The sequence below is a fragment of the Gymnogyps californianus genome, unplaced genomic scaffold, assembly GCF_018139145.2.
Source record: "Gymnogyps californianus isolate 813 unplaced genomic scaffold, ASM1813914v2 HiC_scaffold_48, whole genome shotgun sequence".
Classification (NCBI taxonomy): domain Eukaryota; kingdom Metazoa; phylum Chordata; class Aves; order Accipitriformes; family Cathartidae; genus Gymnogyps; species Gymnogyps californianus.
This window is the reverse complement of record NW_026114378.1, coordinates 380,566-403,312: the sequence shown is the minus strand read 5'-3', so window position 1 is coordinate 403,312 and position 22,747 is coordinate 380,566. Positions and strand designations below refer to the sequence as shown.

At 43.1% G+C, this 22,747-nt stretch overlaps 1 pseudogene; it reads left to right on the top strand.

Annotated features, from left to right (window-relative positions):
- The window catches only part of LOC127028907 (G-protein coupled receptor-associated protein LMBRD2-like), a 31,244-nt pseudogene extending 29,051 nt beyond the window's left edge, over positions 1–2,193 (top strand).
- Positions 2,194–22,747: the final 20,554 nt, after the last annotated feature.

Below are 22,747 nucleotides of genomic sequence, written 5' to 3'. Positions count from 1 at the left end.
GAGATACCAGCAAATTATTATTCTGGTCTTTTAAGTTTGATGTTTCCACACACTCTAAGGTGTTCATAGAGCAAATGAGTGTCTTTCCTTCCTTTTACCTATTCAGCACTATCAAAGTACACCCAATCAAATGGTAGAACTGAAAGAGATAGAATAGAACTTCTCCAGGGTGCAGAACCTTTGGATTTTAACGCAGACTCAATTAATGATGACCCTCTTGAATCGGACTTGGGAAGGTAAGGAATCTTCTGTTTTATTTACAATTAAAAGATATTAATGTCTTCTGTCTTCTGACCTGTAACAGCTATATCAGATGGTTTCATAATAATAGTTTTGTAAACAAAATTTACCATCTCGCCTAGCTCTTTTCCTTTCTTCCTTTTCCCTTCTTCCTTTTCCCCCATGATATGGAAATTATTTTAAAACCAATTGAAACCTGAAGGTTTTTTCAGTTTTTTAGAAATGTCTGAGTAAGGTTTGAGTTGAATATAATTTTGTATATTGACATAATCTGAAAAATATTGCATATAAATACAGAAGTGAAAGAACTGGAGAATGACCTGCATACGTACAATACAAGGTTTTCTTTAATTTCTTACAAGACTTGAGAAAGCTCACTTGATTCCCCTGTATAAAAACTATCATAAAGGGCTGCAAGAAGTAAAACTGAGTATTACAGGGCCAGTAGTTGCAGGAATACACCTGGGGATCAGATCTTGGAACTACTGGAGTAAATTAAAATCTGAACAAAAAGTCCCAGACTTCACGGTGTAGTTCTGTCTATAATAGAGAATTCTGTGATTCTGTGGGTGTGATTGCAACACCAAATTTCCTTAGTCATGAAATAGAGTATCTTATTAACTGCTAAGCTAAGAAAGAATACATTTTATGGGTGCTTTTTTTATCTAAGCAGTTATGATGTAGAACCATTTAATGATAAATAATTTTAAATTGCCTTATAAAAAGTTATAGTTTACATTATTTTCAGCTAAAACTAGCATACCAAATACAATAAAAATTCAGAAATGGTTTCAGTTGACATATATCTATGTCAACAAATAAATGCCAGTTCAAAAACATGCAAAGAATCCTGTTAAATGACACTGCCAAGTTTTACAGATTGATTCAGCAATATTAGTTTGTATCAACAACTAATTTGTCTAGTCTAATGTCACATTTCAAAAGTTGGTTCTTTTTAAGCACAAGAGTTTAAAGAGGAACTAGCCTGGCAGTTCTATCAGCTGTTGACTTCTATACAGTGTGAGACAGGGATAATAGTTTACAAAAGTAGGAATATGAATATATAATTCTTTTGGAGCAAATACATTTCAAGTACAGTGTCTGAAGTCTTACCTATATGGACTTTGCAGAGTGGAACATTCTGAACTTTTTCTTTAAAAAGAAAATCTGGAGCCACAGAACTTAATTGAGCCTTCTTCTAGTGACCTGCATTTCACTTCATAGAGGTAATAAATCAAGAATAATTGCATTTAAAATTTCAATTCACTTAAAAAAAGCTTGTGTAACACTGATTTTTAAAACTATAGCTCCTGCAATAGTTGAAAGCCTTCTAGGACAGCATAAAAGGGAGGCTAGGTTCTGGCTTTGTGTCTGTTTGGGTTTTGGTAAGTACTGCAGAGAGGAAGTACATTGTGCTTGTATTGGAACTTATTTGTGCTTTTAAAATGCTTTTGAATTATATTTGATCAACAATTTGTGAAGCTTCTTTTTTCCCCACTAAGTACACAGCCATTTGTTTTAATCGTCTTTGATGCTGTATTTCTCCTAGGAATACCCAATGAGATGTTCTTTTAATCACCCAAACAACTTTTGGATGCTGGTTTAAAAAAAAGTTCTATTCAACAAAAACATTCAACTTCTTTCCTTTGTAACAGGAAACAAAGTTCTTTAAGACTCCCTGTATTCATATCGCTGTTTTTCTTGGTCACATGAGATTTAATTTAATGACTGCCTAACAAATTCTCATGGAAACAGCAATTCAGTAGAACTTCAGATCCTGTAATTCATGGAGACTTAAGGAGTAAAGAGTGCAGTGAGGGTTATATGATTTCATAGGTCTTTATTTTTCTGATTCCTGTGATACTTTTTCATATTTAAAATTGATTCTGCAGGTACCAGCCTGGTGGAAGATACCTGTCAATGTCTCGAAGCAGAATATTTGATGATGTCTAAACTCCTCAAAGCTAAAGAAAATTCAGTGGAAATCTATTTCCTACTCATTGCTTGGAAAAGACTGTATTTATGATATATCACCGAACCAGAAAAGACCATTTTTGTTTAAAAATAAATAAATGAATAATATGAAGGAACAACTACATTTTGGGAATGCACCTGTAAGATACCTTTACTACTTATGACAAGAATATGCTTCTTCTGTTGTAGATTTTGTTGTGCATCAGCGTGGGCTTTTGTGTCATGACCAAAAGGAGAAAAACTATTAATTAAGTTAATAGAGGGTAAACTTCATAAATATACCTAGGGCTCAACTTGAACTGTAACATTGTAAGTTTTAGGAAGAAGATCTTTTGGAAGGAATTTTTTTGTATTTTAACAGTTGATGTGAAAGCATCTTAATGCATCCAAAGTGCAGTTATATCAATTACTATAGTAAACACTTTCTAAAAGTTTTCTATTTTAACTTTATGCTTAGTCCAAAATCTACTGAATTAGATTAAGGCTTCTTTTGGCTTCAGTGGTCTTTGAATCAGACCCTGTATAAGCAGAAAGAGTGAATGTCAGGCTGTTCTTCATAAAATTTGCTGGCATAAATTTTGGAGCAATGTGCGTTGGTCAAGAAAGGCTTTTTTTTTAATTTATTTTTCAACATTATATGCAGATAAATTATTTTAGCATGTGTAAATAGTTGAAATTGAATATCGACCAGAGTTTCACTGTCATATGAGCATATGTGCAATAACAAGAATACATTATTGAAGATATGATAACTGCTTAAGATTTTTACAGTTTTAACTTGAAAATCTTGGCACACTAATGGTTTTGTTACTGTAAAAGAAATATAATGTGAAAATTGAGTTAAATGCTGAAACATTATTATTTGCACACACTTCAAGCACAGCTTAAAATTATAGAGTATTTCTTCAGAAGAAGGGAAATACATAGCATGACTAGATAATGGTAAACACTTTTAATGTCCAAATGCCCTGGTTGCATTTCATATCTGTTTTTAAGGTGCCTGTATTTTGCAGTAAGTTGTTGCAAAAAGAATAAATGCTTATTCATTTAAATGCCATTCAAAAATACCAATTATTAACAGTGTAAAAAAGCTTCACTTTAATTTCATTGGTGTAGATATATTTTTAAACTGAGTTCTTCTCTGGATTGCGCTTGGAGATCCCCAGTGTCACCTCCTCCCTGGATGCTGGGAGTTTAAATAAGGAGTTGATAAGTGAAGTCAGGTTTCATCCATAGTGTTCATCACTGACCAACAGTTACTTTTGCTCTAATTAAGTGCAATTTGTAGGTTAATTAATCTAAAGTGTGTTTTGAAAAGTAATTGTGAGTTCATATGACTAAATCTGGAAAACTTTCAACAAAGAAATAGAGGATACAACTATAAAAAAACATTGTAGAAATAAGGGATATGCCTGCACAGCATTTGCTGTGTACTTGAGCTAGTTTTAAACTAGTTTGGTTACTGCTAGTATAAATCATGCAGAACTTGCTTGGGGGCTATGTGCCTGAGGATTTACTCCACTTCCCAGCCAGATTACGGCAACTCTTGATGAGTTTTTTGCTACTATAGCTCTAGTTCTAACAGTACTACAGCTAAAAAACTTAAAACCAGCTTTGATAAGTTTAAGCAGTGACTGTACTGTAGGCTAATGGTGTTCTTGCAGCACATTTGATGCTCTGGATTAGGTGATTTAAAATATAACTCCCTTGCAAACTGTGCTTTTGGAAACTGAATGTTGGAGTATTTATTCTGTCAGTATATAGTCATATTTATTTGCAGCTGAAGAATGTCAATTATATATTTCTTTATAATTTCACTTTCTGAATTACTGAGCAGTTAGGGTATACTTCCATTTCATCATCATTTTCACAGTTTCCTCTTAAGCTGTGAACACCAAAAAAAACACCAAAACAACAAAAAACCCACCCAAGTTAAGTACAAATGTTTGAATATCTTCATGTCAAAGTTTTAAACCAGTGAAAAGAATCCATGCAAATTGTAATGAACTTTGAAAAGCGGGAGTGAAAACAGTAGCTGCTTTAATACTGTGTCAGTGCTGGATTTCTTAAAAAGTATGAATAGCAAAAAGTTCTAGTCAAACTTACTATTCCTACTAAATTTGTAGTTCTGTGTTTTCAGGCATTTAAAAATATACATATTCTGATATCTGTATTGAGAAATGAGTCCTCTGCACTTTGCTTAAGTAAGGTGCAGCTCTTAGCAGTGAAGTGAAAGGAGTCTTTATGAGGGAAGGTAAAGGATATTCAACTTCTAGTCTGTGCTAATAGTGACAATTTGGGCAAATGATGATATATTTTATTATTTAGGTACGATAACATGTGTCGTGGTTTAACCCTAGCCAGCAGCTAAACACCATGCAGCCACTCCCTCACTCCCTCCCCTCGCTCCCAGGGGGATGGGGAGGAGAATCGGGAATGAAGATAAAACTCGTGGATTGAGATAAGAACAGTTTAATAACTAAAGTAAAATATAATGCTAACAATAATAATAATGAAATAGAATAATACTAATAGTAATGAAAAGGAATATAACAAAAAAAGAAGAGGGAAAAAAAGGAAAAAAAAATCCAGTATTGCACAATGCAATTGCTCACCACCCGCTGACCGATGCCCGAGCAGTGATCCACCCCTCCTGGCCAACTCCCCCCTGTTTATATACTGGGCATGACGTTCCATGGTATGGAATATCCCTTTGGCTAGTTCGGGTCAGCTGTCCCGGCTATGCTCCCTCCCAGCTTCTTGTACACCTGCTTGCTGGCAGAGTATGGGAAACTGAAAAATCCTTGGAATTAGAGGGTAAGGAAGCCAAGCAGTTGGGATCCCTTTCTAGGGAAGGGGGCATTGACAAGGCGATTGGAAAAAAGACACAAGCCCTCAGCCTCTGGAGGCGACTTCTATCGGGCGTGAGGGAAAGGTACCCCTTCAAGGAAGATGTTGTATGTCACCCAGGCAAGTAGACCACCATGGAGAGAGGTATCCAGTACCTGAGGGAATTAGCTGTGCAGGAGATGGTTTATTATGACCCAGACGATCGGCGATTACCCACAGATCCAGATGAAGTCCAATGTGCACGACCCATGTGGCAGAAGTTTGTACGAAGTGCACCATCATCGTATGCCAATGCATTGGCAGTAATGGACTGGAAAGACGAGGAGGGACCAACAGTAGATGAATTGGCTCGCCGACTCCGGCAATACGAAGAAAGTCTCACTTCCTCCCTCGTCGCGGCTGTGGAGAAACTGCCAGACATACTAGCCGAGAAACTGTCCCGAGAGTTCCAGCGATTTGAGGATAAGTTCTGCCTCCCACCTGCATGGTCCAATACCTCAGCTATTAGGAGAAGGTATTCTTCTGGGCAAGAGAGAGGAGATAGAAGGTACACACCATGGGGTACCCTGTGGTTTTACCTGCTTGACCACGGAGAGTAAATGATGAAGTGGGATGGAAAACCTACCTCGGTCCTAGATGCACGGGTACGTGAATTGCAAGGAAAAACAACCACAAATGAGGGTTCTTCCAGGAAAATTCTGCTTCAGCTTCCAGAGGGCAGTGTGAGTGGTGTGGCAGAAAGAGTGGAAGGGCTGATCTTACTCCTGACCCTATGAGAAGGAATTCTAATCTGTTTTTACAAAGAGTGAGTGGAGAATCCTATGACCAGGACTAGAGGGGCCCTGCCTCCAGCCAGGCGGAGGAGAGGGACAACCGGGTTTACTGGACTGTGTGGATTCGATATAAGGAAAAGGCAAGTGCCAAAAAAGGGGGAACTAAGAGGAAAAGAAGATGCCCACAGACCAGAGACGCCCCCCCTGTTGTCTGGACCAACGCTGGAACCCGGACTGCTGATATCTCTCTCTCTCTCTGTCTCTCTCTCTCTTTCTCTCTCTCTCCTTCCTCTTCTTGAAATATATTGTAAGCCTAACCAAGAAATCCAGTCAGAGTTTTGCCAAGTGCCTTATTCGGTCCGAAAGTTTTAAAGTTTGGAAGTAAAGTTGCTTTGATTAAACCTCCTGAGAACTTTGTTGTTTCTCCCGCGCACCGCCCAGAGCATATCAAACTACCTTTCCCTAAACCCACCGAGTGGGACGGGACAGCAACACAGCAGAAGAAGTTTTTGAGAAAGGGGAGAAAATAATCCAAATCCTTCTGAAGGCCGGTTTTGCCATAAAACAAAGTAAGGTGAAGGGACCCACACAGGAGATTCAGTTTTTAGGAATAAAATGGCAAGATGGACTTCATCAGATCCCAATGGATGTGATCAACAAAATAGCAGCTATGTCTCCACCAACTAGTAAACAGGAAACGCAAGCTTTCTTAGGGGTTGTGAGTTTTTGGAGAATGCATATTCCAAATTAGAGTCTGATTGTAAGCCCTCTCTATCAAGTGACCTGGAAGAAGAATGATTTTAAATGGGGCCCTGAGCAACAACAAGCCTTTGAACAGATTAAATGGGAGATAGTTCATGCAGTAGCCCTTGGGCCAGTCCGGGCAGGACCAGATGTTAAAAATGTGCTCTACACCGCAGCCGGGGAGAATGGCCCTACCTGGAGTCTCTGGCAGAAAGCACCCGGGGAGACACGAGGTCGACCTCTAGGGTTTTGGAGTTGGGGATATCAAGCATCCGAGGCCTGCTATACTCCAACCGAAAAAGAGATATTAGCAGCATATGAAGGAGTTCGAGCTGCTTCAGAAGTGGTTGGTACTGAAACACAGCTCCTGTTGGCACCCCGACTGCCAGTGCTAGGCTGGATGTTCAAAGGGAAGGTCCCTTCTACACATCATGCAACTGATGCTACATGGAGTAAGTGGGTTGCACTGATCACACAATGAAGTCGAATAGGAAACCTTAGTCGCCCAGGAATTCTGGAAGTGATCACAGACTGGCCAGAAGGCAAAGATTTTGGAATATCGCCAGAGGAGGAGGTGACGCGTGCTGAAGAGGCCCCACTGTATAATAAACTGCCAGAAAAGGAGAGGCAATATGCCCTGTTCACTGATGGGTCCTGTCGCATTGTAGGAAAGCATCGGAGGTGGAAGGCGGCTGTATGGAATCCTGTACGACAAGTTGCAGAAACTGCAGAAGGAGAAGGTGAATCGAGTCAGTTTGCAGAGGTGAAAGCCATCCAGCTGGCTTTAGACATTGCTGAACGAGAAAAATGGCCAATACTTTATCTCTGTACTGACTCCTGGATGGTGGCAAATGCTCTGTGGGGGTGGTTGCAGCAATGGAAGCAGAGTAACTGGCAACGCAGAGGTAAACCCATCTGGGCTGCTGCATTGTGGCAAGATATTGCTGCCCGGCTAGAGAACCTGGTTGTGAAAGTATGTCATGTAGATGCCCACGTACCTAAGAGCCGGGCCACTGAGGAACATCAAAACAATCAACAGGTAGACAAGGCTGCTAGGATTGAAGTGGCTCAGGTGGATTTGGACTGGCAGCATAAGGGTGAACTATTTATGGCTCGGTGGGCCCATGACACCTCAGGCCATCAGGGAAGAGATGCAACATATAGATGGGCTCGTGATCGAGGGGTGGACCTGACCATGGACACTATCGCACAGGTTATCCATGAATGTGAAACATGCACTGCAATCAAGCAAGCCAAGCGGTTAAAGCCTCTTTGGTATGGGGGACGATGGCTGAAATACAAATATGGGGAGGCCTGGCAGATTGACTACATCACACTCCCACAAACCCATCAAGGCAAGCGCCATGCGCTTACAATGGTGGAAGCAACCACCAGATGGCTGGAAACATATCCCGTGCCCCATGCCACTGCCCGGAACACTCTCCTGGGCCTTGAGAAGCAAATCTTATGGCAACATGGAACCCCAGAAAGAATTGAGTCAGACAACGGGACTCATTTCCGGAACAATCTCATAGACACCTGGGCCAAAGAGCATGGCATTGAGTGGGTGTATCACATCCCCTATCATGCACCAGCCTCTGGGAAAATCGAGCGATACAATGGATTGTTAAAGACTACATTGAGAGCAATGGGTGGTGGGACCTTCAAACATTGGGATACACATCTAGCAAAGGCCACCTGGTTAGTCAACACTAGAGGATCTGCCAATCGAGCTGGCCCTGCCCAATCAGAACTTTTACGTACTGTAGAAGGGGATAAAGTCCCTGTAGTGCACATAAAAAATATGCTAGGGAAAACAGTTTGGGTTACTCCTGCCTCAGGCAAAGGCAAACCCATTCGTGGGATTGCTTTTGCTCAAGGGCCTGGGTGCCCTTGGTGGGTGATGCGGAAGGATGGGGAAGTCCGATGTGTGCCTCAAGGGGATTTGATTTTAGGTGAGAACAGCCAATAGATTAAATTGTATGATGTTGATTGCTATATAATCCTGCCATTGTATGTCATCATCATTGTAATTGTTATATGCTATATTAATGGTATTACAGTAAGAATTACTTAGATTAATGAAGAATGAACTTTGACAAAACTGAGTGAAGTGCAGTAGTGATGGAACCAGGACTGACTGCAGCATGCAAGAATCCAACACTACACACCATCCTCCTGCTGCGCCCAGTGTCACCCGCCCACACCGAAGCCCAATTCTGTTCTGCCGACTGAGCGAACTTTGCATCATCCCTCCTGCCCAGACAGACTGTTACAATAGATGGAGCTCAAAGTCATGGACTGAATGAACTCAACAGACATTTGATAGAGATGGCTCATAGACTGCGGGAATGATATCTGTGTGTATATATTAAAAGACAGGAAAGGTGATGGTGATTAATTGGAAATGTATCAGAAAGTGTGGGATCTGGGCATGACGTAAATGGTATAGAATAAGGGGTGGATATTGTCCTGGTTTCGGCTGGGACAGAGTTAACTCTCTTCTTAGTAGCTGGTACAGTGCTGTGTTTTGGATTTAGTGTGAGAATGATGTTGATAACACTCTGATGTTTTAGTTGTTGCTAAGTAGCGCTTATCTTAAGCCAAGGACTTTTCAGTTTCCCATGCTCTGCCAGCAAGCAGGTGTGCAAGAAGCTGGGGAGGGAGCATAGCCGGGGCAGCTGCCCTGAACTAGCCAAAGGGGTATTCCATACCATGGAACGTCATGCCCAGTATATAAACAGGGGGGAGTTGGCTGGGAGGGGCAGATTGCTGCTCTCGCATTGGTCAGTGGGTGGTGAGCAATTGCATTGTGCATCACTTGTCTTTTCTTGGGTGTTATTTCTTTTTTTGTTATATTCCTTTTCATTGCAATTATTGTTATTATTAGTTAGTAGTGTATTTTATTTTTACTTTAGTTATTAAACTGTTCTTATCTCAACCCACGAGTTTTACTTTTTTTTTCCCTCCTCCTCCCCACCCCACTGGGAGGGGGGAGGGGGAAGCAGCTGCATGGTGCTTAGTTGCTGGCTGGGGTTAAACCATGACAGATGTACTGGATATATTTTTGAAATGTGTGTTAAAATATCTAGTCAAAGAGTTAAGTTGGCATGAAATAAATAATTTCTGCAATACATTTTCCTGGGTGTATTTTAGATATTTGTACTTCTCTGAAGTGTTTTTGTTAGTGATCTTTCAGAGAAATTAGACCTATTTCTTTTTTCCAGCTAGAAACTGTTTACTTTATAAGACAATCCAACCTTGTTTTGGTCATATTTTTGCATCTTCTTTAAAGCAGATTAAAAAGGGAAATTGAGAAGAAGCCTGCATATCTGGATGTGTCATCATCAGAGTCCAGGGATGAGACTTGGACCTTTACTGACAGCTCACCCCAACTGCGGAAGCACAAGCAGGTTCTGCGAATGCAGGGAGACAGAGAAGCACAGCCAGACTAGCTGAAGATGTAAGCTTCCCACAGAGCCTGGAGGAAGCCTGTAAGACTCTGTATGCTCCTGGGGCTGACTGGGCCCTTGGTATTTTTGCAGGGGATAAGGTGGGGCAGAAGGTAGGGCTCTTACATGCCTCCCCTCCTTTCCGTAAGCAGTCAAACTAGGACATCATTCCTTCTAGATGTCCCTGGCCATTGGTGAGAATAGAGGCAAGAGACTGTTTCCACTACAGCTATGAGGACACAGGCAAAGTGAAGAAGGAGTTAACTCTTATCTCTTCTTTCACTGCTTGCATATTTATCACTTTTGTCTTCCCTACCTAAAAAAAAAAAAGTAAAAAATAAGGTGAAGGAAGAAGAGAAAGAATTTTTTAAAAAATTTAAATATTTTATTGTCTCTATACAGCTACAGTGGCAGGGTATGTTTATGTTTTTAGGGTTTTTTTCATTCTGATAAAGTGGCATTTCTCTTGAGAGCTACAGAAGTATCTTCTGGATGTTGTAAATCAAAAAGCCATACCCTGGAGCAAGTAATATTTCATCTTTTTAGCACATCAGAATATTTATAACAACTAAGACTGGGTGACTCCTCTATTTGATTATTTGTTGTCTCCTATATTTAATCTGCAACTGCTATTTTAAGTGAGTTGCAGGAAACATTTTGCGCACTCAAGACCAGTCTGCCATCGCTGCAGTAGGAATGTCTCAGAACTGTTAGTAAAGACTTCTCCTGTCACACTCCTTTTAGGACTGTCACCACTCCCTGTTCTGCTGCACTACCAAGTGTCTTTTCTGGATCTTTTTGTTAGGCATTTTTAATATATGTGGGTCCAGAATAATGTGATAAATGAATGATGTATGCAGATGTTAAGAAAGATTAGTAACAGAAAGTTCAATGGACCAAACTGAGCCATTTCATCTGTTATAATCCAGTGATTGGCATTTTCTCTATTGAAGGGAGAAGAGATAGGAGTAGCAGAATGATCTTCTGTGTATGGTTTTAAATTTTTTTTCCAGAGGTGGTTTGGATATTGAAGTGAATCGCTCTCAGCATAGTTAACCAGCCACACTCTTCCTCCAGACTTAATGTGATAAGTAGCTACTGTAAGCCTAGCAGTATAGAGTTCAGAGGATGGGAGTTGTCCTGTATTAAATATTAACTTTCCATTATTCATTGTCAGATTTTTATTTGCTTGGAGAGCAATATAAATTCTGTTGTTTAATTGTCAGTGGTTGCTAATGCAACTATCTTGCATGCTCAGTGAATTTTATTCTTCTGAAATAGCATTTGACTGGCTGTGAATTATCTGGGTTGTGAATTAACCTTGTGTCCTGGTTTCGTCTGGGACAGAGTTAACTCTCTTCTTAGTAGCTGGTACAGTGCTGTGTTTTGGATTTAGTGTGAGAATAATGTTGATAACACCCTGATGTTTTAGTTGTTGCTAAGTAGTGCTTATCTTAAGCCAAGGACTTTTCAGTTTCCCATGCTCTGCCAGCAAGCAGGTGTGCAAGAAGCTGGGAGGGAGCATAGCTGGGGCAGCTGCCCTGAACTAGCCAAAGGGGTATTCCATGCCATGGAGCATCATGCCCAGTATATAAACAGGGGGGAGTTGGCCGGGAGGGGCGGATCGCAGCTCTGACATCGGTCAGCGGGTGGTGAGCAATTGCATTGTGCATCACTGTTTTTTTTTCCTTCCCCGCCCTCCTTTTTTTGTTATATTCCTTTTCATTACTACTATTATTATTATTATTATATTTCATTATTACTATTGTTAGTATTATATTTTACTTTAGTTATTAAACTGTTCTTATCTCAACCCATGAGTTTTACTTTTTTTTCCTTTCCTCCTCCCCATCCCACTGGGAGGGGCAAGGGGAAGCAGCTGCGTGGTGCTTAGCTGCTGGCTGGGGTTAAACCATGACACCTTGCTCTGCCCTTCTCACTTCACCTCTGCCTGCTCAGTGCCATGGTGTGCCTGCCACAGTGTGTTGCTTGTTCATTCTAGTCTCTGCTCTGCATACTGTGATAAAGATCTTAACCCTTTCTCTTCATAAATGTCCTATCTCTTGCATCATCTTGTTATGCGTTGGTTCATTATACACCATTGCCTTCAGGGTTTTTTTTTTTTGAGAGCTTTATCAAGAAGCCAAAGTTGGTTAGGGCCCGACTTGGACAGAAGACACAATTTTTCTTCCCTTCTCAGGGAGCGTGACCTGAGCTGCAAAGAAAGATTCAGCTCAGAAACAGAGGTCAGGTATTGGAGTGGTTGTATGAATGTGGGTTATGCACAAATGCAAGAAACCTCTCAGGTTCCTTCCACAGAAACAGCTTATCTGGTTAAAGGTGTGTGCTTGAGTAGCTCAGTCAACGTCAAAGCAAAGGTGTAACTAACTGAGGTAGTGCCTAGATATGCTCTGTGGAAATCTGCTAAGCCTTTGAAATCCAAGTGAATACTTGTAGTTGAACAATTCACTGTCAAACAAAATCCAAAAGTTTCCAAAGTTTAGGAAAGGTCATCTATTCTAAGTAAACTTCACAAAGGCCAGATCTGCTGGGAATTTTTCTTGTGTTCTGTGTTCCTCTTGTCCCCCAGAGGCTGGCTCCTTTCATAAGCACTAGTACTCCTGTAAAAACAACATGCTTTCTATTTTGGAGGATTTTGTTGTTTTTAAATCTATGGGAACAGAGAAGATGATGCAAAAGCGATGTACTATGGCATGTTTCAATGAGCAAGCAACAGCTTTCAAGCCCAGGTTTTACAAATAACTAGCAAGTCTATTGCAAGAGGCTAGCACCTGCGGCAGCCAGCGTGACACAGCATGACTCCCCTTCAGAGTGCACATAGGTGGCTTGCATGTGTCACAGCATGTGGAAAGGAATGAGGCAAAGTGAACCAAGGGCAGAAAGAGACAGGACGAAGGAAGTGAGTTGAGAGGCAAAGCAAAGCGTGGGAGAGTGAGTGGTGGTGACAAGGAAGGTGTGAGCTCTGCCTACTCCTGGGGTAAGTTTACACCTTTTGCTGCTCACAGCCTCACCTAGAATTTTCTGTAGGAAATCTGATAGCAACATGCTGACAGCTGGCCCCCGAGGTCTAGGAATACATAGCTTTGACTGCAGAGCAGCTATAAAAGCCTGTGTTGGGCTCAGTACTGGGCAAACACCCTGTAGCTTTTGCCTCTTACTTCAGGCATCTAACCTAAGCACAATTCACAGCTTGAAGTTAAGAGTCCCACACACACAGGGAAAAGGAGCGAGTGAGTTGGGGGAGAGACTGAGCAAGTGTGATGCAGTTCAGAGCACCAAAATAAAATACCTGACGTATCTTGTGTTATTTCCTCTGAGACATTCAGTGGTGGGTTGGGAAGACATAGACAGTTGGAGTCAGACTTTCTGGACTAATGCTTGAAACATCTTTATAAATCACCAGAAACTTGTCAGCTCTGAGCGATAAACATTGCAGAGACTGTAATGGCTGCAGATTTGAACGCTGATGTGTTGTAAAGGGATAGCCAAGCCCATGCAGAACAACGGGCCTGGAATCTGCAGGCTCAGGGGAGCGGGTGGGTAGGCATGGTTTGTCCCAGTTACCCACAGAGGTGGGAGCCCCCTGCTAAAGGGGGGCAACAGCATGAACTTTGGTCAGTGTCCCACTCTTGTCAGTTCTGAGCAATTTGGAACAAATTTAGAGCTAGAAATAAATAAAACCTTAAAAACACTTCCAGAAAATGGGATGGACTTGCTTCCTGTTTAAGCAGACATCTGTTGAAATGCTGCATGTTCAGTCACCATTTATCAGGAACAATAATTACTGTTGAGCCTTAGGAGTTATGAGCTTGATTCTACTCTCATCAAAATGAACAAGACCTTTGTCACTAGCAGTACCAGACCATGTCTTATGTGGCTATTTCTCTGGGAACTGTTACAGAGATTGTCCGAATGCACTAAGCATATTTGAATAAAGAACAAATATGAAACCAATCTTTAGATTAGCTATATATTGTAGCTACTGGATTCCTTAGCTAGTCGATAATCCTGAGGGATCCAAGCTGTAATATTCACAGTGTGGCAATTTGAGCTCATCAACCATAGGGCAAGGTGGCACTTCCAGTTACTTTGGGGTAGATGATAGGCAAAACCAGTATTCCTCCAGAAGAGCATGTTCAGCAACAAGGCTGAGAGTAACTGGCACAATGTCACAATTAAAAAAATTGAGCTTTTGATTTTTGCTATAAAGTCTTTTAGCACTTGCAGAGAACAATAAAACATGACAGTCAGTGAAATGATTCTTCAGTTCTAACAGTACCAATGTTGGATTCAAGCAGTTATTTCTTTGGATGCTTACACTCTTAGGATATTTTTTCTTATCTATTACTTTGAAATCAAGAGCTCCAAAAGTCTCTGCTATCTGCCACTTTGACTTCTGCCACACAATCAGGAAGGACAGAGTAGCAACTGTTACCCTACTTAGATTCAGAGAATTGTTAATGTCTTTAAAACAAAAACCAAACAAAACCAAACAGATTCTATATAGAGAGTCAGATTTGTGTTGGATTTGATTTTTCCTGCTCTGTCGATATTTTCAAATTTGGTCTGTTCCCAACTTTCTGATATTAGTGATCAGAGAAGCACAAAACTCTTCTTCACATGGCTCCAGAAGTCCACAGCTAAGTGGGAGTGAAATACTGAGACACAAGACATAGGACTGGCCATTCCAGCTTGTGGCCTGTTAGCAATAGGGAACTCTGCTACAGAGCACAGGCTTAATTTTTCTACAGCAGAGCAGGAAGGATTAAAAGCATGAACCATGTTATGCCAAACTTCTCCTTCAAGGAATTGAGGTCTTTGAGTATAATATTGGTATGCCGGTTGATTCATAAAACTCAGGTAAAGGTTGGTTCACTGCAGCCACTCCGACCCCCGTGACAGGCACTACGGTTACTGCAACGCCTATGACAGGCACTGCAGCTGAACCAGAGAACCAACCCATGCCAGTATCAGTTGCCCCTATACAGAAGAAGAAATACTCAAAAAAGACAGCTCACTTAGCAAAGGGTGAAGGTGAACCAGGGTCGTCACGAGAACAGGAGGAAGAGGCAGAACCAGAGATAATCACTCGATCCCTATCCTTGAGTGAGCTGCGAGATATGTGAAAAGACTTCAGCCATCATCCAGGCGAGCACATTATTATCTGGCTGCTCCGATGCTGGGATAATGGAGCCAGTAGCTTGCAATTAGAGGGTAGGGAAGCCAAGCAGTTGGGATCCCTTTCTAGGGAAGGGGGCATTGACAAGGCGATTGGAAAAAAGACACAAGCCCTCAGCCTCTGGAGGTGATTTCTCTCAGGCGTGAGGGAAAGGTACCCCTTCAAGGAAGATGTTGTATGTCACCCAGGCAAGTGGACCACCATGGAGAGAGGTATCCAGTACCTGAGGGAATTAGCTGTGCAGGAGATGGTTTATTATGACCCAGACGATGGGCAGTTACCCACAGATCCAGATGAAGTCCAATGTGCACGACCCATGTGGCGGAAGTTTACACGGAGCGCACCATCATCGTATTCCAGTGCATTGGCAGTAATGGACTGGAAAGACGAGGAGGGACCAACAGTAGATGAATTGGCTCGCCGACTTCGGCAATACGAAGAAAGTCTCACTTCCTCCCTCGTCGTGGCTGTGGAGGAACTGCCAGACATAATAGCCGAGAAACTGTCCCGAGAGTTCCAGCGATTTGAGGATAAGTTCTGCCTCCCACCTGTACGGACCAATATCTCAGCTATGAGGAATAAGCATCCCTCTGCTCAAGAGAGAGGAGATAGAAGGTACACCTCACGGGGTATCCTGTGGTCTTACCTGCGTGAGCACGGAGAGGATATGATGAAGTGGGATGGAAAACCTACCTCGGTCCTAGATGCACGGGTACGTGAATTGCAAGGAAAAACAAACACAAATGAGGGTTCTTCCAGGAAAATTGCTGCTCCAGTCTCCGGTGGGCAGTGTGAGCAGTGTGGCAGACAGAGTGGAAGGGCTGATCTTACTCCTGATCCTATGAGAAGGAATTCTAATCTGTTTTTACAAAGAGTGAGTGGAGAATCCTATGACCGGGACTAGAGGGGCCCTGCCTCCAGCCAGGCGGAGGAGAGGGACAACCGGGTTTACTGGACTGTGTGGATTCAATGGCCTGGCACATCACACCCACAGGAGTATAAGGCTCTAGTGGACACCGGTGCACAGTGTACCCTAATGCCATCAAGCTATAAAGGGGCAGAACCTATTTGTATTTCTGGGGTGACAGGGGGATCTCAACAGCTAACTGTATTGGAGGCTGAAATAAGCCTAACTGGGAATGAGTGGCAAAAACACCCCATTGTGACTGGCCCAGAGGCCTCATGCATTCTTGGCATAGATTATTTTAGGAGAGGGTATTTCAAGGACCCAAAGGGGTATCGATGGGCCTTTGGTATAGCTGCCTTGGAGACAGAGGGAATTGAACAGTTGTCCACCTTGCCCGGACTCTCTGAGGACCCTTCGGTTGTGGGGTTGCTGAGGGTCCAAGAACAACAGGTGCCAATCGCTACCACAAGGGTGCACCGGTGGCAATATCGCACCAACCGAGACTCCCTGATTCCCATCCATACGCTGATTTGTCGACTGGAGAGCCAAGGAGTGATCAGCAGGACTCGCTCACCCTTTAACAGCCCCATTTGGCCAGTGCGAAAGTCTAATGGAGAGTGGAGACTAACAGTAGACTATTGTGGCCTGAATGAAGTCACACTGCCACCGAGTGCTGCTGTGCCAGACATGCTAGAACTTCAGTATGAACTGGAGTCAAAGGCAGCCAAGTGGTACGCCACAAGTGATATCGCTAATGCATTTTTCTCAGTCCCTTTGGCAGCAGAGTGCCGGCCACAGTTTGCTTTCACTTGGAGGTGAAAAAGCCTCTTTGGTATGGAGGACGATGGCTGAAATACAAATATGGAGAGGCCTGGCAGATTGACTATATCACACTCCCACAAACCCGTCAAGGCAAGCGCCATGTGCTTACAATGGTGGAAGCAACCACCAGATGGCTGGAAACATATCCCATGCCCCATCCCACCACCCAGAACACTATCCTGGGCCTTGAGAAGCAAGTCTTATGGCGACATGGCACCCCAGGAAGAATTGAGTCAGACAATGGGACTCATTTCCGGAACAATCTCATAGACACCTGGGCCAAAGAGCATGGCATTGAGTGGGTATATCACATCCCCTATCATGCACCAGCCTCCGGGAAAATCGAGCGATATAATGGGTTGTTAAAGACTACATTGAGAGCAATGGGTGGTGGGACCTTCAAACATTGGGATACACATTTAGCAAAGGCCACCTGGTTAGTCAACACTAGAGGATCTGTCAATCGAGCTGGCCCTGCCCAATCAGAACTTTTACGTACTGTAGAAGGGGATAAAGTCCCTGTAGTGCACATAAAAAATATGCTAGGGAAAACAGTTTGGGTTAGTCCTGCCTCAGGCAAAGGCAAACCCATTCGTGGGATTGCTTTTGCTCAAGGACCTGGGTGCCCTTGGTGGGTGATGCGGAAGGATGGGGAAGTCCGATGTGTGCCTCAAGGGGATTTGATTTTAGGTGAGAACAGCCAATAGATTAAATTGTATGATGTTAATTGCTATATAACCCTGCCACTGTATGTCATCATTATTATAATTGTTATGTGCTATATTAATGGTATTACAGTAAGAATCACTTAGATTAATGAAGAATGAACTTTGACAAAACTGAGTGAAGGGCAGTAGTGATGGAACCAGGACTGACTTCAGCATCCAACAATCCGACACCACACACCATCCTCCTGCTGCGCCCAATGTCACCTGCCTGCCACATCACACCGAAGCCCAATCCTGTTCTGCCGCCTGAGCGGACTTTGCATCATCCCTCCTGCCCAGACAGACTGTTATGACAGATGGAGCCCAAAGTCATGGACTGAATGAACTCAACACACATTTGATAAAGATGGCCCATAGACCGCGGGAATGATATCTATATGTATATATTAAAAGACAGGAAAAGTGGTGGTGATTAATTGGAGATGTATCAGAAAGTGTGGGATCTGGGCATAACGTAAATGGTATAGAATAAGGGGTGGATATTGTCCTGGTTTTGGCTGGGACAGAGTTAACTCTCTTCTTTTTAGTAGCTAGTACAGTGTTGTGTTTTGGATTTAGTGTGAGAATACTGCTGATAACACCCTGGTGTTTTAGTTGTTGCTAAGTAGCGCTTATCTTCAGCCAAGGACTTTTCAGTTTCCCATGCTCTGCCAGCAAGCAGGTGTGCAAGAAGCTGGGAGGGAGCATAGCCAGGACAGCTGACCCGAACTAGCCAAAGGGGTATTCCATACCATGGAACGTCATGCCCAGTATATAAACTGGGGGGAGTTGGCTGGGAGGGGCAGATTGCTGCTCTGGCATTGGTCAGTGGGTGGTGAGCAATTGCATTGTCCATCACTGTTTTGGGGTTTTTTCCTCCTTTTTTTCCCCTCTTCTTTTTTTGTTATATTCCTTTTCATTATTATTATTATTATTATTATTATTATAGTTAGCATTATATTTTACTTTAGTTATTAAACTGTTCTTATCTCAACCCACGAGTTTTACCTTCTTTCCTGATTCTCCTCCTCATCCCACTGGGAGCAGGGGGGGAGTGAGGGAGCAGCTGCGTGGTGCTTAGCTGCTGACTGGGGTTAAACCACGACACTAGGGTAGGTGTTTTGTTTTTAATTTTGCATATCAAAAGCTAGAGGGGAAAGAGAAGCATCTTTGTGTTTCATCGTTTCATCGATGGCTGGCTGGTGATGTGCAGTAAGGTTCATACCAGAGCCGAAGCACTTTGGGTTTATCAGAACTGAGCGTTATGATTTACCTGAAATGGTGTTGCAGAAAGCTTTTTCACCAGAAATTTCAAATATGTTTTTGTCTTAATTTACAGTGAAAATCAAACACAGGATTCCATTTGAAAGGGAGAGTCCATGATATGTTTCTCCTTTTCACCTGCCAGTGGACTTGCTCCCCCAGTCACCTCAAAGTGAAAGAGTCATAAGGATGTGTTTTTTGCCAAAATAGAAATGGGCTCAGAGCTGCAAGGGCTGCAGCATCTAAGCCTGTTATTTAGGTTTCACTGATATCCGAAAAGCACTAGATTTGGTGCCCCAGAGAAAGTGGGGTTTGGCAGTTTTTCCTAGTCATCGTTTACAAAGCCACAGAAGTTCACAAACTGTAGCTGGAATCTCCTATCTCAGTGGTCTGCTTCCTCCAGTACATGGAGAGCATGCCCAAACTGGATGCTGGAGGATGATACTGGAAAAAACAATCCAAAAGCCAAACTATAGGGAGCCAGGAGATAGTGGAGAAGGAATCTGTCTTCATCTGTATCCCATATACATGCTCTGTGAGAGCTGTGGGCTCAGATCAGGACTCCAGGCTGTGATGGCAGATCCCCCATATTATGAATGTCTGTGAGAGTCTCACTCCCTTGGGAGCTTCGGGGGAACCAGACACCAAATTCCCTTGGGCTTGCCTGGAGGGTGTCAAAGGCACCTACACATGTCCATTGCTTAGGTAGGGAATGCAGGCACTTATTTTAAGAGACACACTTTCCTGGGGACCTAAAATTTAGAGGCTTATGAAGGTGCTTACATTAAGCAGATTTAATTCCACCAAGGCTAAAAAGTAGCATCCTTAGAAAGTCATGTCTGATGACCTAGCCTAGAATTACAAATCTGTAAGTCTGACTCCTGTACCAGGCAAACAGGAAGAAACTAGTAAAGGAGGAGTGCACTTAGGCTTTAATTCCTTCTGTTCTTCTCGTGCATGTGCATCTGTGCTATGCTGTCGCGGATGAGTGGAATGCACCTCACTCAAAAGAGGGAAGCAGCAATATGTTTTATTGAGGTACAATAATAATTTGACAGAGTTCAATAAGTTCAATGGCATTTAACAAAGTTTTAACAGTAGTTTGACAAGGTTCAATAAGTTTGATGGCAAGGTTCATCTTATTACTGCATGGAAGAAACATACAAAGGAAAATTGAGTTACAATGACTCATACAGAGACTGGAGGCGCAAAGAGTAAAGAGGACCCTCCTGTTGAGTCATGAGGTTCAGAGTGGACCCCCTTGCTTTCTAAACTCCTTTTTGGAGTCTAAGTGTGGCTGGATCCAATCTTAGTCTCAGACTTGGTCAGCGATTTGTCTAATGGAATTATCCATACAATGTTTATAATATCTGAGTAGCTACATGGATTAGTAATGTTTCATAGTATTAATTCAGCATGCTATCAGTCACTTACCGAGGATCTGTTGCAGGTAAGGGATCTCTCCGCCTTGAGTAACGAAGGATCTCTTAGTCTCAGGTAAGGAATCTCAAACCTTGAGAGGCATCCCTGCTCAAGGGGAGAGTCACCTGTCATGCAGTCCAGCTGCCATTCAGGGAGAGCTCAAATTGGGACCACCCTGACTGTAATATTTATAGGGTGAAGTAGTTGGCTGCTAGTCAATAGTATAGACAAGATAGATGTCTTTGTTTTAGCTCTGATATCTTGTTCTGTACTTTGGTTATCTTGTACTTTTGGGTTTTGAAACCACCTTTTTGAAACATTTTTCAAGACACCTTTGCTCCCTTGTACGTGAGCCAGGGGCTTTCCAGCTCTCAAGTTCACCCCAAGGACGTGAGGCCTGTTGCTTCTTAGTCAGCCTGAACCAAAGTACGGCTAGGAGTCAAGTATATCCATCACATATGCGGGCACTTGAGTTGGCTGCCAGCAATGCTGCTTTCAGCTGGAAAGTGTTAGGAGCACCCCATGCCTCTCCTTCTCCTCAGGCTTTGGTCACCAGTCCCAACAAACCTGGGTTAAAGCCCTTGTCACTAGGCTGGCAAGCCTGTTGGCAGAGACACTCTTGCTGGACTTTGTCAACAGTGTCACCTCTTGCTTTCCAGTCCTCATTCCTCAATGAGGATGCCCCAAAATCTGAACAGCTGCTTGTAACACCAGATGTGACCCACAGGATATGACAACTCAGTGCCTGTGGCATTTGTTGCTGTGAGGTTTCCACGAGGGCCAAATATGTTAGAGGGTTCAAAGAGGGGCTAGAGAAACTCATGGAGAATAGCTCTATAGGTGCAACCATTTCCCACAGCATTCTCCTGGAGAAACTTGCTGCTCATGGCTTGGACGGGTGTACTCTTCGCTGGGTAAAAAACTGGCTGAATGGCTGGGCCCAAAGAGTTGTGGTGAATGGAGTTAAATCCAGTTGGTGGCCGGTCACAAGTGGTGTTCCCCAGGGCTCAGTATTGGGGCCAGTTCTGTTTAATATCTTTATCAATGATCTGGATGAGGGGATGGAGTGCACCCTCAGTAAGTTTGCAGACAACACCAAGTTGGGCAGGAGTGTTGATCTGCTTGAGGGTAGGAAGGCTCTACAGAGGGATCTGGACAGGCTGGATCAACAGGCCAAGACCATTTGTATGAGATTCAACAAGGCTAAGTGCTGGGTCCTGCACTTGGGTCACAACAACCCCATGCAATGTTACAGGCTTGGGGAAGAGTGGCTGGAAAGCTGCCCAGCAGAAAAGGACCTGGGGGTGTTGGTCGACAGCCGGCTGAATATGAGCTGGCAGTGTGCCCAGGTGGCCAAGAAGGCCAATAGCATCCTGGCTTGTATCAGAAATAGAGTGGCCAGCAGGACTCGGGAAGTGATCATCCCTTTGTACTCGGCACTGGTGAGGCCACCCCTCGAATACTGTGTTCAGTTTTGGGCCCCTCACTACAAGAAAGACATTGAGGTGCTGGAGTGTGTCCCAAGAAGAGCAACGAAGCTGGTGAAGGGTCTAGAGAACAAGTCTTATGAGGAGCGGCTGAGGGGACTGGGGTTGTTTAGTCTGGAGAAAAGGAGGCTCAGGGGAGACCTTATCGCTCTCTACAACTACCTGAAAGGAGGTTGTAGCGAGGTGGGTGTCGGTCTCTTCTCCCAAGTAGCAAGTGATAGGACAAGAGGAAACGGCCTCAAGTTGCACCAGGGGAGGTTTAGATTGGATATTAGGAAAAATGTCTTCACCGAAAGGGTTATCAAGCATTGGAACAGGCTGCCCAGGGAAGTGGTGGAGTCACCATCCCTGGAGGTATTTAAAAGATGTGTTGTCGTGGTGCTTAGGGACATGGTTTAGTGGTGGACTTGGCAGTGTTAGGTTAATGGTTGGACTCGATGATCTTAAGGGTCTTTTCCAACCTAAATATTCTATGGTTCTATGACTTCCAGCTCAGGAAGCCGGGAAATGGCTGGTTGCTGGAGGGTGGTTGGGGAAGAACATTACAGGCATCCCCGGTGCTTATACCCCAATGGTGGCTGCTGGCCACTGTGGGGATTAAGAGATTGGGCCAGCAGACCTTTGGGCTGACCCAAACAAACTGTTTTTTAACTTTAAATGTTCTTATGATGCTGTAAAATTGTGGAAAGTTGACCCTGGCTGGATGCCAGGTGCCCACCAAAGCCTCTATGTCACTCCCCCTCCTCAGCTGGACAGGAGAGAGAAAATATAACAAAAGGCTCGTGGGTCGAGATAAGGACAGGGAGGTGACTCAGCAATTACCGTCACAGGCAAAACAGACTTGACTTGGGGGAAAAAAAATAATTTAATTTATTACCAGTCAAATCAGAGTAGGATAATGAGAAA